The 18,578-nt window shown below is 42.8% G+C and overlaps 1 long non-coding RNA gene across 1 annotated transcript; it reads right to left on the reverse strand.

Annotated features, from left to right (window-relative positions):
• Window positions 1-641: 641 nt before the first annotated feature.
• Window positions 642-17,732, reverse strand: LOC128377244 (uncharacterized). The gene is made up of 3 exons (XR_008323303.1): window positions 17,721-17,732; window positions 17,381-17,524; window positions 642-760 (listed from the first exon to the last, which is right to left on the reverse strand). It is a non-coding gene; the product is annotated as an uncharacterized LOC128377244 (long non-coding RNA).
• Window positions 17,733-18,578: the final 846 nt, after the last annotated feature.

The following is an 18,578-nucleotide window of genomic DNA, read 5'->3' on the forward strand; positions in this document are numbered from 1 at the left end:
GGTAAAAAACATAAAAAATACTATTTTGGTAACCAACAATGAACTGCGCCACATAATACACATAATGATTGTTCAAATAAAAGCAAATTATTTCTAGTTTTCACGAGTATGGCCCTAAAATCTTCTAAGACATACCAAAGGTTGGGTTCATGAGAATCACCCCTGTATCTGGAGACATCGCTGTGTCTGGACCTGATGCTGGATCTAGTGTCATTTAAATTTAATCACTTGGCCATACATTTATAAATGACAATAAAATGCCATGTTTTAACACTGAAAAAGACTAACCCCTTCTGGTTGGAGACCAACCAGTAGAAGCCAGCCGCTACTGGCGCTGTGCCTTGTCCTGCTTCTTTACCTGGAGAAATAGCCATCCCTTGCACGACCTTGCAATTCCTTTTTTAGTGCGCTTCTTCGTCAATCTAATCACCTCCTCATCGTCCTCCTCCTCTGCCTGAATGGTCAAGTTGTAGGTCTCACATTCACAATGCATATCTAGAAGTTAGACAATTCAACTTAAGACAAACAAACAAAAAATCTTCAACAATATTTTCACTTGGAATTGCATTTAATTTTCTATTTGTCTAAGCAAAACTTGCCTGAAATAATTTTTATCTTGATTAATTGGAATGTCATCCTGGGGATTAATTTTGTCCTTCATAGCTTTTTGTGGCGCTCATTTTACGTGCCCATCCGACGGTTTTCTTTTTCCTGACGATCCAAATGTCAGGAACTACATCCTCCTCCTCTCGTACATGACCTGGAAAGGACAGCATATGCATGTTACTTTAAGTTTTTAACAGAAAGGTGACAGAAATGAATATGCGATGTGAGTCACTAATGACTACATTAGAGAGTCAGCCCAGGTTAAGTTAGTGGATAAAGCAAAAGAGGAGAGGTTGAGAATATTTGGATGTGCGGAAGAGCGATGAGGGTTACACTGGGAGTAGGATTGTGGCAAGAGGAGAGAGGGAGGCCAGGGGATGTTTATGAATGCAGTGGGAAGGGACATGCAGGAGTCACAGAGGAAGATACAGAAAGAAACAGGTGATCAGCTGTGATGACCCCTGAATCTAGCTAAAAGAATAAGAAAATTCAACCTTAATATGTATGTTTCAGACCATGGTGAAGGGGTATGAGGACAAAGCCACCAGTTTCTTGCGGGAGGAAGGCCACCTTCCAGAACAGATCTCGCAGTAGTCCATTTTTCATCCTGACATGACCGTTTCCTATGCACACTATATTCAGAAGTCCAGAGCTACATGGTTGGTGAAAAAATGGTGAAGTGTGACGCTGGCGCAGGATTTCACAAGCAAAAGTACCATCTGCATTTTTTTGTCGAACAAAAGCAAAGCTGTCTTCTTTCAAAATAAAACAACAGTCCATTTCTCTGACAGAAGCAAACACTTTAGGGTGTATTTGGCTCTCGTTCACTTCTGAATGTTCGATTTCTGGTAACGCCTGGTTACTTTTTCCAGGGCACTTCTCCTGCTCCTCACGTCTTTCTTGATTTGTTGTAGGTAGTTTTCAAATGGAAAACAGGAAATGTCATTTAAGGAAACAGTTGAAGTGGCTGGCATCTTCATGGAGATGAAGTAGTCCTTGTACATTGTATACAGGAAAGGTCTTGCCATACAGGTCAGCACAGCACATGGTAAAATGTTTGGCGCGCGCACGCACAGAGAGATCCATTCATTATTTCCCAACTCGTTTGTTTTATTTTTATACCCAAAACGAGGTTACTTTGTCTAGTGACAAAGCTAGTCATTGATTGTTGATCTGTGGACGGTCCCACGCCTTCTGCTGGGTGCCTCGATCTCAAATGGCTGTGCATAGTTGTTGTAGACGTGTGATATGATAGCTTTACTGCACAGAGTTTACACTGCACCTCATTTTCGTTTTTTTTTTTTTTCAAGTTGTTCCACACGGAACTTTTTGATGGCTGTACTAGTCTCTGCATGTTTCTCCGTTTGTAGAAGAGCATTTAGCTAACGTTAGCCCTATGACGTTAGCCCATCCACACCACTATAGCTAATCTTATACTACCCTTGTGCGGATAGGAGCCAAACTGTACGCCAAAAAAGGAGGAGATAAAAAGACGATAGTTCATATATTTATTTATGCTTTAGGTTCAATAGGCTTTATTTTGTCACTATACAGAAGTACAGCGAAATAACAGCAATCACCCCGTCTGTACATATACAACATACAATACATAATAAGACAGACATAACCGGATGACTGAGCACAATAGAGAGGAGAGAAAAGGAAAGAAACAAGAGCAGAGAGGAGGAGAGAACTTTAGTTGCATTAACTATTCGATTTTTTACAATGGAACGAATATTCGAATATTCGAAAATCGTGACCCATCCCTACTAGGCTGTATTTCAAATAAAATACAACTAAAAAAATGAACTGCAAAATAATAGGCTAGTATAACCTCACATCTAAAATAAGACTCCCTTTGATAAACACTTGTGATATGTCAGACAGATGTTACCCGCTGTGATTCCTCCTGACAGCTTCTTATCCTGCACAAATTTCATGATGAGGGCCTTAATTTTTTGCAGGCACGTCTGGTTCATTGTGCATCTTTTGGGGGTGCAGGCACATCATATTTCGGACAGAGGGGTACTTCAGGGGGCACTTCGATAGAATGTTCTGACAAATTGGCACTCTGGCTGTCTTGCATGAACAGCAATACATCATGCTCAAGTCACATGTCACCTGAAACATCAAATAAACTCTCCCTACGTGTAACTTACACTACACAACATTTGACAGATCCAGTTAATATGTTGTTACGGATAGGTTTGAATTTCTTTCCTTTTGGTTTATTGGTAGAGCAGAGCTGGGTGGGAAAACCTGAGAGGTGGCAGCTATGCAGGTTATTGGTTGTCTGTGGTGACGGGTCACTTCCTGCTCATCTGTTTGGAATTAGGAATCAGATGGGAGCCTGCAACCACCCATCTCTCTCGCTCTCCACGACTACACACACATAAACTGAACTATCCTTGCCACCACAAGCGGGCTGGCGGCTCACGGGAGCTGCGCTGGGACTCTTCAGACCACTGAGGGGAGACGTACTCACGGGGGGTCCGGAACGTCACACGGCTGCAATAACCGTAAGCATAAGCATAGCTGCCAGGTAGTTGCCACAAGGGTCAGCTCTGACTTACCAAGGTCTCCCTTTCATTCTCTAACTCTTAAAGGGGAATACTACGGAGTGACCGGTCTGGCATAGGGCTTGTTGAGGGTAGCAGTAACAATGTCAACTGCTTGATGTCAAAACAAGTAATCTGATCTCTTCATTTTTCAACATAAATACTTCACTAGTCAAGTGACTTTGCAGCTGATAGTCAGGGTTCTTGCACCATTTTAAAAGTAAAATTTAATGCTTTTTAAGACCTTTTTAAGACCTCAACAAATATAATTTAAGACCCAAAAATGTCATAATTTCTTTGGAATATTCAATTTATTGCCTCCTACAATGGAAATCAAAACTTAACGTTTTCCATTTGTTATCAATTATGTACACTGTGTAAACTCTGCAAAAACACTTTTTCATGAGACCTTTTATAGTATAATAACTAACAATAACACTTCCAACACTGTTTGGCCAATATAGATGTAAACACAATCAGATGCAGAACAGACGCAACATAACATACATAAATTAGATTACATTAAACAACACAATGCATTGCATGAAGGAACCATATAGAATAATGAAAATAATAACACTTAAGGCAGACTCCATCATGGCTCAGTGGGAGACAGAATAATAATACTTCCAACACTTAATCTTCGTGTCATCCTCCTGGGTCAAATTGACCCCGTCTGTTTTAACTGCTCCTTCTTTCCGCCCTTCCTTCCGTCTGTTCTTCCTTCCTCACTCCTTCTTTCCTCCCCCCTACCTTCCGCCCTTCTTCTTTCTTTCCTCCCTTCCTTCATCCCTCCTTTCCTTCCTTCCCCCCTCCTTTCCTCCCTTGACTTGAGGACAACAGGAGGGTTAAAGCAGTCTCCATCATAATAAGTCCTTAAAACAGCCTGTCCCAAGCCAAAAATTTGACAAATAATGTACATAACTGTTTGAAAAACAACACAAATGTTATCACATGACTCTTCATGAGAGAAACCAATGAATAGAGAGGTCCATTGTTTTGTAACATCCCAAATTCTTCTCAAGACGTGGCGTAGCTCTGCCGCTCTCTTCTCAATTTCACGGTCTAGGTCCACCAACTCCCCTCTCTTTTCCTTGCATCTTTTTCTCATGGAATTGGATTTAGTGATAAGTTCTGCCATCTTGGTCCCTGCTGTATTCTCAGCCTTCTCTGCAAGGCTATCTGCGTCCTTCTCTAGAGTTTCACACACAGTTGAGATTGTTCTTCTTTTCTTGCGTAGCTCTTCAAGCTCATCTTCAACCTCTTTTCTCTTGTTCGTCTGGTTTGTCTTTTCCTTTTTCTTCCTCTCATCTTCCAAGAAGATCCTGTACCGGTTGCGTGCAGATGCACACTCATTTAGCAGTTCTTTAGTTAGTGGAACTTTGACCACTCCACCACACATCCTCACACAGTCGCAGATTAGTCTCTGTAAGACTATAGTGTCTTCGTTCATATTGCACATCTCCACCTCCTTGTTTATGGAGAACCCACGCTCCACAGTAGCTTGTCCATGGGACAGAAGCAGCAGCTTTTCCACAAAGCTCCAAAGTTCCACATATCCGTTCATGGCCTTATGCAGGAAGCTGTCAACACGCGATTTTCCATCCAATGCACTGAAGGCCATGAATTCCTCTCCTCTGGCCTCACTGAAGAGGAACTTGTGGAATTGTTGTGCAATCTTATCACTTGCATTTAGATAAAGATGTTGTTTTGTTCATGCTTTCATCAAACATGACAACATATGGCTTCTCGGTAATGCTGCGCGATAGCTCCTTCTTTATGAATGAAGCAATGCCATATCTGGCAACATATGCAGTTTTATTTTCACCACAGGTGAATGACTTCGCTAGCTGCGAATCTGGGAACATAGCAGCAAAGACGCCACGTATGTCCTCGTTGGATTTAAATGAATTATGCCTCGTCACGGTATGGAGAACCCACAGTACCTCTGCCTTTTGGACGTCTGGCGGTGAAATGAAATTTGTCATAGCCGACTGAGAGGTGGCGTCTGAATGTGTAACCTCCTTAGGTCTTGATGAAAACATTGCAGGGATTAGCCTGGCCCCGCTATGGCTAGCTGCTGTCACATACCGCTGGTGCTTTCCTCCTCTCATATGCGACTCGACGGCTTTGAGCCCCATGGTCCCTAATGAAAAGGTCTTTTTGTATAATTTGCACATTGCCTCATTTCTGTTTTCAGCCGGTGCCAACCACCTCCTAAATGTATCCTCTTCCAGCCACTTGTCGTTGAATTTACACTTTCCCATCTTGTTACTCTGTTGAACCGTTGAACCTCATCTCTACAACCGCACCACTCAGCCCGACGTCAACGTCTGTAGCCGACGTACCGTAAAACAGCTATTAATCACGGAGACTCTCATTCCACACCATACTAAATCTACAGTCTACGTACTACATTAATCAACTATTAGATGTTTTACGGTGGGACACTGTACTTTCCCATCATCTTTAAACCCACGGGCTAAAAATGTAATACCTACAGCAGGGGTCACCAACTATATTCGTCAGAGGGCCAGAATTTTACCGGACAGTCACCTTGGGGGCCGGACCCTCAAATGAAAATTAAATAAAAATCTAATTTTGGCATAACATTATTATTTGATGTTTATTGTTTATATTTTTTCCATTTCATTACAAAACTGAAGGCATGTTTAGCCTTTATGAGTCAGGCTCCTATCACCTATACCACAGTCAACCACCAGGAGTGATAGAGATATTTTGCCTCAACTCAATTAAGTCAACTTTATTTATAGAGTATGGTGGCCGAGAAGGGTCATAACACATCAGGGTTTCCCACAGCACTTTACAGCTAAGGTGGCCGCCTAAGCAACACACGCCTGCCGCCTTAACTAACGTCTTCAAAAAATATATATAAATAAATAAATAAAATAAATAAATCCAACCAACGTCTGCAGCGGCCCGGAACCGCTGTGTACTTCGACCCTGAACGCACCTGTAGCTCTCTGTACCTCCCGCTAGCATAACACAGACAAGCTAACAGTGATATTAAGTTTAAGGAAACAAACACAGACCGCTGGTTAAAACATAAATCTACATCATCTGATCCGGGAACCTGCTCAGAAAGAAACAGAGGAGCCTGAAAAACTAATGAAAACAGCGACATGTGATGTCAACATTAACAACGTTAATCCTCAGACAGGTAACTGTGACGTTACTATAGTAACAAGTTTCAGGCTAACTGTGACGGCTAACTGTGACGTTACTATAGCAACAAGTTTCAGGCTAACCGGCTCAGAGTAAATGAACGGCTCCAACTAAACAGGTGATATTAGCGGCATAATGTGTAAAATGCTGCGATGTTTTGATGTTTTATCAGCTGATGTTACAAAACGTCAACTTTATTTCCACCACCTTAACTAACACATTTTCTGCGGGAAACCCTGCACATGCAAATGCCAAAACACCTGCAAACTCAGAAAACACCTTCATCAATGTTAAAAATATTCACAACACGAGCAAATAGGGAAACGAACTGCAAACTAGATGAAAACAGAAATGTTTCCAGGGGGACCATAATCAGCAACGGACCCACACGGGGGCAACAGCGCCCCCTATAAATTAAAAACGAATATAGTCATATAACACACCGCTTTGAACGTTTAACAATTACTGAGTACTTAATATGTTGGAATTACACATTACACTTACCTCTTTGGAAACAACTCTGTGTTTCTTTGTTTTCGGAAACAGGATGTGGGTCCGTCATTTGTTTTTGCATTTGCATGTGTTATGACCCTTCTCGGCCACTGTAATAGAGCACTTGAAAAACAAACACCACGGAAGTGATAGGAAAAGGCCTCTTAACACAGGTAAAATGGCACTCTCAAGGGTTGAAAGTTGATGTGGAAAACAGATCCTTCAATGATGACTGGACTGAAAAGTACACATTTATCATGCCAACCTTCCAAAATGCGTCACCTGTATGCCTTATTTGCAACGAAACCGTTGCTGTTGCAAAAGAATATAATCTGCGCCATCACCACCACACTAAACATACAAATTTCAAGGATTCATATCCTGAGCAGTCAGAGGCCCGTCAGAGAAAAATCGCCACATTGAAATCTGCCTACTCCCGTGCAAGTGGCATTATTACTCGAACTTTAACTGATCAAGAGAGAGTAACGTGTGCATCTCTGCAGGCTGCCTGGGTGCTTTGCAAACATAACCGCCCTTTCACGGAAAGTGAGGTTTTAAAGGAGTGCATGGTCACCGTTCTGGAGGAACTTGTTATTATATACGAGTTATTGCATCTGTGAAACAAATACCTCTCTCTGCTTCAACTGCTGCACGTCGTGTACACGTCTTGGCAGAGCATGTCCAGCAAGCTGTCATTGACGGGATCAAGGAAGCCAAATACATTTCACTGGCTATTGATGAGTCCACTGACAACACGGATATTTCACAGTTGTGCGTTTTTGTCAGATACTTTGATGGCAAAGATTTCCGAGAGGAGCTGCTGACATTGCTTCCTCTGGAGGACAACACCACTGCTGACATCATCTTCGGAAAACTGGAGGATTTTTTTAAAAGCCATGGATTGTCCCTGGATAAAATCAACCCGACAGTGACAGATGGTGCACCTGCCATGATTGGCAAAAACAAGGGTCTGGTGAGCAGAATAAAGACTGTCGCTCCTAAAACTAACGCACTTCACTGTATTATCCATCAAAGCGTGCTGTGCGCAAAGCTAAGCGGTGAGCTCAAAGAGGTGATTGAGAAAACAATGAAAATTATTAACCACATCAGAGGAAATTCAAGCACGCAGCACCGCCTGTTCCGCAAATTTGTGCTCGAATCCCAGGCTTCTCATGATGACCTGTTACTCCACAATGATGTGCGCTGGCTCAGTAAGGGCAAAGCACTGGAGCGCTTCGTTGAACTCCGTGCCCAAGTAGTGGATTACCGTAAATTCCGGACTACAGAGCGCACCTGATTAAAAGCCGCATGCTCTAATTTTAGAAAGAAAATCAATTTTGTACTTGTACAAGCCGCACCGGATTTTAAGCCGCAGGTGTCCCACGTTGTAATATGAGATATTAGCTAGGGTTGGTCCGATCGGCGATGCCTGACAGCCATCACGCAACCATCCCCCCCTCTGACTACACACATTTAGGGCGCACTAGGCAATTGTACCATCCGTGTCCAAGCACGTTTGCCCCCTAAAGTCCGGATTATTTGGCTTGTGCGTTGTGAGTGCAAGTGTACCCTGCTTGAGGGAGGCAATTTTCCCGGGAATCCCAGGAAATCGACGTTGTTTTAAAAGGCAACATTAGCTGAGCCCTGGTCATTTCAAGCAACACTAAATGCGAGTGAGGAGACATTATGCATATGGGTTCCCAATCCGACCATTTATTGTGTATTATTTTGTCATTATTAAGGCAAAAGAACTCAATTTATGTCCATGGACATTATAATGAATAGGCTATAGGCTTAATATTAGTTTACATCCAGCGTGCTGCGTGGACTTCATTACACCCGCTGCTACCACAATTTTCACATGGTAAGTTTATTGTCTGTGACTGTGACCCTCATAAAAGTAATATTTTACAAATCTGCATTATATAAATTAACGAAATTCGTTAAAGTAAGTCATTTGGTCTTACTTTTACTGGAGTAATCTACCGCGTTCGCACCTGTCATTATAGCCTACATCTTGTATTGGAAAACTTTCAATTAAAACTTACCTACTGAGCAAACTCTCCCGTTCTCTCTCTATGAACGAGTCGGACAACAATGTGTATCAAACATGAAGCAAAGTGAAAAAATAATAAAGTACGTAACAACATCACCCACAAACAAAAAAAACAAACATGCATTAGCCGCACCGTAGTAAAAGCCGCAGTGTTCAAAGTGTGGGAAAAAAGTAGCGGCTTATAGTCCAGAAAATACGGTATTTGAAACAAAGTAAATCAAAAGCGGCAGCTGACCATCTCCGCATCATGCAAGACAGAGAATACATGTGCAACGTTGCGTTTTTAACAGACATTTTCTCCCATTTGAATACACTTAATCTCCAGCTGCAAGGAAAAGAAAAATCAGTGGTGGATTTGGTGGAAAAACTTGATGCCTTTGGGAACAAACTTGATGTGTTCCACGCAGATTTGTTGTCAGGGAGGCTGCTGCACTTCAACACACTGAAGACGGTGGGAGAAAGCAACGTAACACACAAGATGAAGACATTCATCACACAATTAAAAGACAACTTCTCCGCTAGATTCAATGACTTTTTCATTTCCAGGGATGTCATTGGATTTGTGCGTGACCCATTCACCATAAGCCCAAGCGGAGAATTCTCCACAAACGCGGTGAAAATTATGCTGTTGGACGAGGTGGCCATTCAGAGCGAGCTGGCTGAAATCCAGGCCGCAGGTGACATGAAGGCTGCTCTCCTTGGTGCTGAAAGGCTGAGCGCATTTTGGGTGTCTTGTCCCGAGGACTATGGCACATTGAAGATGCTGGCTATGTATGTGCTCACCATGTTTGGGTCAACCTACACCTGCGAGGCTGCGTTCTCCAAGATGAACTCGATAAAAACATACGAGAGGAACCGACTGTCAAACCAGTCTTTGTAGGACTGTTTGCGCATAAGTCTGACAGCGGCCAAACCTGATGTGAAAAAGTTGGTGTCAGAGGGGAAATGTAACTTCAGCCATTAACACTAGGACCGCCAACATTCGAACACTCCCTTTAACCGCCGCTAGCGGTCCGCCAGACCGCTATATGTAATTTCATTGTTTGTGTTGTTTTAACCCTTCAGGTGTATGGGGACATGGGAAACAACTTACTGTCACATAGTCAGGCAATCAATACCAGTCATTGTTTAGTGTACAAGCTACTCGTTCAACAGTTAAACACAAGATTACTAGGAAAAGGAGAGAAATGAGACAAGGATCAAAGAGAATGCGGCTGCGGGGGAGGAGGGGGTATCAGTCAAAGCACAAAGCAAAATTAAAATTATAATATATATATTATAATAATAAATAATAATAAGTGCACCTGATGCCGTTATGGATATATATATATATATATATATTATATATTTATTTATTTGCTGCTCCGTGTTTCGCGTCCAAATGGACGAATTTGCCGCACAATGCTAAAATACAATAAGCCTACACTTATTTAAAATGTGTAACTTACCTCATTGCAGGCAGTAGTTTGTATTTTAATAAACATATGCACAATAAAAGAGAAACTCAGAAACAATGGGGGAATAGTAATAATAATAACCATATTTTTAATATAACAACAACTTAATATTGTTATTAATAATACAATTATATACAATGTAATACAATAAAATATCAGGCCATATAATAATAATGATAATAACAACAACAATGATAATAATAATAATAATACAAATCTATATGTACATAAACGTATGAACGTTACAAACAAGACAACAAATCTAAGTCTGTGGTACACAGCTGGCGCAAAAGAATAGAATAGAATAGAATGCCTTTATTGTCATTATACAAAGTACAATGAGATTTGAAGCTTCGCCATGAAGTGCACACATTAAATAGACATAAAATAGTCATTAAATAGACATAAAATGGACATTAAAATAGACATAAAATAAAATAGACATTAAAGAAAATTATGTACAGTAAAGGTGAAATAAGTGACTGTAGAGGTTAGCAGCACGTGGTTGAGGTAGCCATGACATTTTTAGTGCAAGTATGCTGTAATAATAGTGCAAAGGAATATGTCTGAGAGCATATTGATATGCAAATGGCGGTGTTTAAGACATATTGTAGTGCAGTGACAGATCTTGATTGGGTCTGGATCAGTTTCTTAGTGCAGGCTTGAGTTGAGTATGGTGACGGCTCTTGGGAAGAAACTGTCTCTGAGTCTGTTTGTTTTGGCTGATATGGTCCTGTAGCGCCTGCCAGAGGGCAGCAGGTTGAAGAGGTGGTAGCCGGGATGTGTATGGTCTTTTATGATGCTCATTGCCCTTCCTAGGCACCGGGAGTTGTAGATGGTGGACAGGGGAGATAGGGGGCAGCCGATGATCTTTTGTGCTGTGTTGGTCACCCTCTGTAGTCTTTTCCTGTCCGCTTGTGTGCAGCTTGAGTGCCACACTGACACAGCATAGGTCAGCAGGCTCTCAATGGCTGACCGGTAGAAGGTCACCAGCAGGTTGGTGCTGAGTTGCTCTTTCCTGAGCACTCTCAGGAAGTGTAGCCTCTGCTGCGCCTTTTTGACCAGTGCGGTGGTGTTGGCTGCCCAGGACAGGTCAGCAGAGATGTGGACCCCAAGGAATTTGAAGGTCTCCACTCGCTCCACACATCCGTCGTTGATGTACAGGGGGGCAGGAGCGGCTTTGTTCCGTCGGAAGTCCAGGATGAGTTCCTTAGTTTTGGAGATGTTCAGTGCCAGGTTGTTGAGGGCGCACCACTCACTGAGTCTAAGGACCTCATCTCTGTAGGCCGTCTCGTTCCCCTCTGTGATCATCCCCACCACCGTTGTGTCATCCGCGAATTTCACAATGATGTTCTCAGGGTGGGTGGGTCTGCAGTCGTGCGTGTAGAGTGAGTAGAGTAGTGGGCTCAGCACACAGCCCTGGGGCGAGCCGGTGCTGAGCGTTCGGGTGGATGAGAGGTGAAGACCCAGCTTCACGTGCTGGGGTCGGTTGACCAGAAAGTCCTTGATCCAGGAGCAGGTGGAGGATGGGAGCCCCAGGTTGGCCAACTTGGGGATAAGAATGTCCGGTATTATTGTGTTAAAGGCTGAGCTGTAGTCGATGAAGAGCATTCTGACATAGCTCCCCCTTTTCTCGAGGTGGCTCAGTGCAGCATGGAGAGCGGTGGTTATTGCATCCTCAGTGGATCTATTTGTCCGGTATGCAAACTGGTGTGGGTCAAGGGTGGGGGGGAGACAGGCTTTGATGTGTCTCAGTACCAGTTTTTCAAAGCACTTTGTGATGATTGGGGTGAGTGCTACTGGGCGGAAGTCGTTGAGATTGTTTGTGGGTGACTTCTTGGGCACTGGGATGATCGTGGCCGATTTTAGGCAGGCTGGGATGGTGGCTTGTCTCAGTGACAGGTTGAAAATGACAGTGAAGACTGGTGCAAGTTGGTCAGCACATGCCTTGAGTACTTTCCCTGGTACTCCATCCGGTCCTGTGGCCTTCCTAGGGTTGACAGCACGGAGCACACGTCTCACGTCCACTACCTCCACGGTGAGTGGGGTGGTGTCAGAGGTTGGTGTGGGATGTAGTGAAGGTTGGGGTGGTGTGGCTGAGTACTGGGCTTGGGACTCAAAGCGGGCAAAGAAGCTGTTTAGCTCCTCTGCCAGTGCTACGTCTGAGTCCCCAGGAATCGCAGCGGAGCCCTTGTAGTTGGTGAGGGACTGTATGCTCTGCCACATCTGTCGGGGGTTGTTGAGTTGCCCTTCTATCTTCCCCTTGTAGTCTGCTTTTGCAGCCTTGATGCCTCTCCTCAGGTTGGCGCGAGCTGTGCTGTAGAGTGCTCTGTCGCCGGATCTGAAGGCTGCATCGCGGGCCCGGAGAAGTGATCGGACCTGGCTGGTCATCCACGGTTTCCGGTTTGGGTACACCTGGATGGTCTTCTCCACAGTGACCATACCCATGCAGTACTTGATGTAGGATAGTACTGTGTCTGTGAATGTGGTCAGGTCCTCATGTTGGAAAGTCTCCCACTGTGTCTGTTCAAAGCAGTCCTGGAGTCGGGGGAGGGCGTCGTCAGGCCAGGTGATAATGGTCTGTCTTTTGGGCTTTGTTTTCCGGCTGAGGGGGGTGTATGCAGGGGCCAGGAACAATGAGAGGTGATCAGACTGGCCTAGGTGTGGAAGGGGTATGGCTCTGTACGCACTCTTGATGTTAGAGTACACGTGATCCAAAGTTTTATCCTCCCTTGTTGGAAATTTCACGTGCTGGTGAAATTTGGGCAAAACAGTTTTGAGATTTGCCTGATTAAAATCTCCTGCGATAATGTGCGCGCCGCATGGGTAGGCACGCTGGTGATTGTTTATGGCGTCAAGTAGTAGAGAGAGAGCGGTTCTTACATTTGCATCCGGTGGTATGTAGACGGTGGTGATGATAATGGCGGCCAGCTCTCTAGGCAGAAAGAAGGGTCTGCATCTCACCGACATGAATTCTAGGTCCGGGGAACAGTGTCTGTCCAGTACAGTGCTATTGTTACACCACCCTTCATTCACGTAGATGCAAAGCCCACCGCTGCATGCTCATGCGCCGCCAAAGCTCTCCACCCTTACGGTGCACTTCCCACACACAGGTCGCGCGCATCCTTTACAGGACACCTTTGTTTTGTTCTGCTGGCAGTGGCTGTTCACCTGACACTGCCGTCTTTGGTGACTCTGTTGCGGCTCTGCCAGTGGAGCTACTACTGGACCGGCCTTGGCGCACATGTGTTCCGCCCGCAGTTCTTTTGCCAGCTGCAAGATAAAGGCTCGTCTTGCTATGTTCACCGACAAGCACTTCTGGTAGAGAATGTGGGCGTTTATTGCAGCCATGTCCAGGAGATTGTAAAACACTGCTACTGGCCATCTTCTTGTTGCCCCTTTCACAGAATAAAGCCGTGCCATTTGATCCAGCACGTCAACCCCGAACTGTAATGATGGAAATTAGTGCAATGTAAATACGTTTGTAATAATAGTATAACAACAACAATTGTCACAGCCTACATACAACAAATATTAATTATTCCTTTATATGATAAAACCATCACATATGTTACCTTTGTGCTGTTATAATAGCTGACTGTCTCCGGCTTTTTCTTGGGATCACTCCCGATGGACACACTCTGGTGCATGGAGCTGAGGAGTGCCACGTTCTTTGAAGCTTTCCCCTGATATATAGTGAGAGTGGTGCGTTCGTTCTTCAGCACTTTAGTTGAAAACAGCTCTCCTCTCTGTTGCTGGACCGAAGGAGGAAGTTCCCGTCTGGCCTTATTGACTGTGCCAACCAGGCTGGTGTTCTTCCTCAGCAGATTTTTGGCGAGGCTGAGGGACGTGAAAAAGTTGTCCGTCGTGACATTTCTTCCCTTCCCCATGAAGGGCTCCACCAGCTTCATAACAACATTTTCACCCACACTTTGTTTTGCTGGTCTGGTTGGATGTCTGCCCAGGTATGGGAAGGCATTTAGCATGTACTTGGTTTCCACATCTGCAGCAATCCAAAATTTTATGCCAAATTTATCGGGCTTGTTTGCCATGTACTGGGTGAAGCGGCACCGTGCTTTTGTTGGGAACAGCTGCTCATCGACTGTTAAGTTAGCCCCAGGTTTGTAGCATGCAACGCAGTTCTCCACAAATCTCCCCCACACCTCTGACACCAATGTAAACTTGTCTGTGGAGAGACGAGCACGCCTGCTCTCCTTCTTATCAAAGCGCAGGTATCGCATGATCTCCCGGTACCTGCTCCTTGGCATCGTGGAATTGAAAAAAGACAACCCCCACTCCTCAGACCAAAGGCTCTCCATTTCAATATTTTTGTTAAACACTCCTCTAACAAAAAGAAGAGCGAGGAATGCCTTCAACTCTCCAACCGAGAGATCCCATTCAGAGCTCTCCTCAACACGATGTGCCTCTGCTACAGTGCACTGACAAATATTTTGTAGCATCTGCCTGTCAAGCAAGCACAAAAACGCGCTCTGAGCGTCTTCTATGTTGCGCTTAGCAAACGCTGTAGGACCGGCAGATTCTGTGAGGACATTTTGGGCTTGTTGTCTCCCTGAGTGTCCTCCAGGGGCGATGGCACTCCAGATTGTCCCATCTTTCCCCAGCTCACATGGGCTCGGGACTGCAAAACATAAATAGGTATTAATAGGTGTGCGTGTGTGTGTATATATATTACATTATTCCACTATGCAAATTGGGTTATACATAGCCTATTTATTTTGTAGAAACATTTTCGTTTTCAAATAAATATTTTCGTTTCCAGAAATTGTTTTATACATGTTTGTGTAGTTTAACATTTGTTTTTTAACATTTTGGTACACTTTAGCAGTATTTTGTAAGTCTTACCCGCATCCGGAGATGGTGTGCGCGCTCTGGTGTCAGTACCTGCTGGTGTTAGCACATTTGAGATTTATCACTTTGTTATTTATTTATTTATTTCTTATATGCATTTGACAAAAGATGAACACAGCCATAAATGTTTTACAATAACCACTTTACCTGGAGATGACGCATGAGCGCTGGTCGAGATGAGTGCAGCTTGTGCGCTGGACTGAACAGCCGCAGGCAGCACTTGGACTGGTGGTTGCACTGTTGAGATTTATTAGGGTTGCATTAGAATTCCCTTTTTTAATTTGTTGTGATAATTTTAGATGTTCCTTGGTGTTAATTGTCTATACTATTTACAAAATCAGTATCCAGTTTGTAACCAATTAGTAAATGACCCAAAATATATAGCTGCGCTGGAAAGATCGAGAAAGAGCCAAGATTTCCAGGGCATCGGCTCCATAAAACAAATACATTTATAAAAACGAATAAAACGAATGAACGAAATAGATAAATGATAATAATGATAACGATAATAAAAATAGATAAATGATAATAATGATAACGATAATAAAAATAGATAAATGATAATAATGATAACGATAATAATAGCTAGACTAGGCTAAGAATAATAATAGGCCTAATAGCTAACAACAATAATAATAGCTATTAGCTAACAATAACAACAACAATAATAATATTAATATTATTATTAATAATAATAATAATAATAATAATGACCTGGAGTGGATACACCAACAGATGGGGTGGCTGGCACAATTTTTCTTTTTTTTTGCCTGGTTCAGGCTCCGAGTTGGTGTCGGAGCTCTCCTCCTCACTCCAATCAATGTCGCTGAGGTCCAGCTCTCCTCCATCAGACTCTTCCTCACTCAGTTGATGTAATAACACCAAAGCCTCCTCAACAGTATATCTCTGTCGTTTTCTTCCCCTCTCCATCTTCAGATCGTTGCTACTACTAGGCTAGGTCTATCTATCCGTCCTGTCCGTCCGTTGGTCCTGTCCTGTCCGTCAGTCTGTCGTCTATCTGTCTATGTATGTATGTATGTATCTATCTATCTATCTATCAATCTATTTATCTATCTGTTCTTCTTTATCTTCTTCTGTCTTCTCTCTCTTCTCTCTCTCAAATGGAAACAATAGACCGGCGAATCAGCGCGAAAACAAACGCCGCGAAATGTATATAATATGTAACAAATCAGCTGCGTTACGTGTGGCCGCAGGGCGGAGAGAGGTATAAATGCTCATAAATCATTTGTTTTTTATTGTAGCACCTTATGGACTTCAGGACATATTAAAAACACATATTTAGGAAAAGTCATGGGCTGAAAGGCTTGTAGTCTTTATTTAAACAGAATTATGTACATTTTAATAACCCAAACGGTCTGTCAGACCGTCACGGCGGTTCTAGTGTTAAGCAGTATGAGTAGCCCATTTCAGCCTTGTGATTTAACTTTTTATTTGATGTGCGAACATTATTTGTGACCTGTTTTGTTCTGGTACCAGGTTATTTACCATGCTATTTTAAGTTATGCCAGTTGGTTTTTCCTGCTTTTTTGTCCTCAGAAGTCTACTAGTTTGAACCTTTTAGTTGAAATTTGAAATAAAAACCATATGTTAAGTAAGGGCATGAGGGTACAGTTATGTTTAAAAAAAAAAAAAGAACTGTGTGAAACAATAAATGTTAGGCTAAACAGTGCAGCAAGTCTGTCCTCATTTCGGAATATATAGTCATAAATGGTGTGGATTAATGATAGTTAAGAGTCTCAGTTGTTGCTGTTTTCAGTTGCTTTAATAGTGTGGACCGCATGATATTTTCTCTTTGATCCTCATAATTATGGAATCCAGTCGCGGGCTGGACTGGACGGTTCGGCGGGCCGGATTCGGCCCGCGGGCCGCCAGTTGATGATCAATGACCTACAGCAACTTTAAGGTAAATTTAAGACAGTCTATGTACTAAATTAATCAACTATTAGATGTTTTACGGTGGGCCACTGTACTTTCCCATCATCATTAAGCGCACCGGCTAAAAATGTAATACCTACAGCAACTTTATGGTGAATTTAAGACAATTTAAGACCTTAATTACCCAGATTTTAATTTAAGACATTTTAAGACTTTTTAAGGACCCGCGGGAACCCAGGAAGTAATCTAATAAATATTACCTTGAGGGCAGCTGTGGCTCCCATGCCAATGTCCACTTGCTTTGGACTGACCCAAAGCTTTTGGTCTGTCACATCAAGTTTGACCAGCTTTACTGGGGAAACATCAACCTGGACGTCTCGCTTTATGAAGCATCTGAGAAGGCTCTGAAAATAGAATAGCACAAGCATAATAATTATGATTATACTCAAAATTGGGAAAAGTATTACAGTATTTACAATACTACTACAAACATCATCATGCTGAAAACTCATTACTTTGTTTTATTGTTCATATCCTGTGTAAATGACGGTGCTTGAATGATTAAACCATTAATATACTTTTAGTAGTCATTAGGCCTACCCTGATTAGATCCTCCAAATCTCTTCTTGAGACCCTCATGAAGAAGTGCAACTTTGCCAAGATGAAGGGATCCATCCAGGCTTCTGTGATGGTGTCATATGACGATGACCTTGGATTGGGGAGCTTCTTGGCTTTGACCTGATCTACATAGGTGACAATATATGGCCAAATTTCAATAGCTCTCTCCAGTGCTGGAAGGTTTTCCAGCAATCGATGTCCACAAAATGGATCACGCTTGGTCACTAACACAAAGTCTTCTCACCTTGCAGGTCCACAATGAAACAGGTAGTGCAGGGCTTTCAGGACTTTCTCAACTTGCCACACCACAAAGTCCTTCTTGAACGAGTTGTGCATCGTTTGAAGGCCACAACTCCCAATTATTTGTAATTGGGCTCCACCACACTGCTCTCTGTGTTCCTCTTGTAAGAGTTCAACAAACTTCCAATTCGCAGCGGGCCCATCCATCGACAGTGAGAGCATGTTGTTCAGATTCAGCTCCTTTTTACCTTCCTGCACATTTGGAAAAAAAGAATTAATATTCAATGTGCCAAGTAATCCACATTAGGATGTGTAATTATGATGACTATAATAATAATAATAATATTAATATTACACCTACCACTAATATTACAACTAATGCTTATATAGCAGAGAGAGAGAGAGAGAGAGATCTCAAATTGATAGTGATAATTGCAATTATTCTGCTATTATTATTTATTTTAATTACTTCTTGCTTATATACACACATACAAATACAACATCACACACACACACACACACACACACACACACACACACAAATACATACATCTAAACAACAATAAAATGCAAACAAACACATGCAATAATTAATGTTAA

The sequence above is a fragment of the Scomber japonicus genome, chromosome 17 (assembly GCF_027409825.1).
Source record: "Scomber japonicus isolate fScoJap1 chromosome 17, fScoJap1.pri, whole genome shotgun sequence".
NCBI lineage: Eukaryota > Metazoa > Chordata > Actinopteri > Scombriformes > Scombridae > Scomber > Scomber japonicus.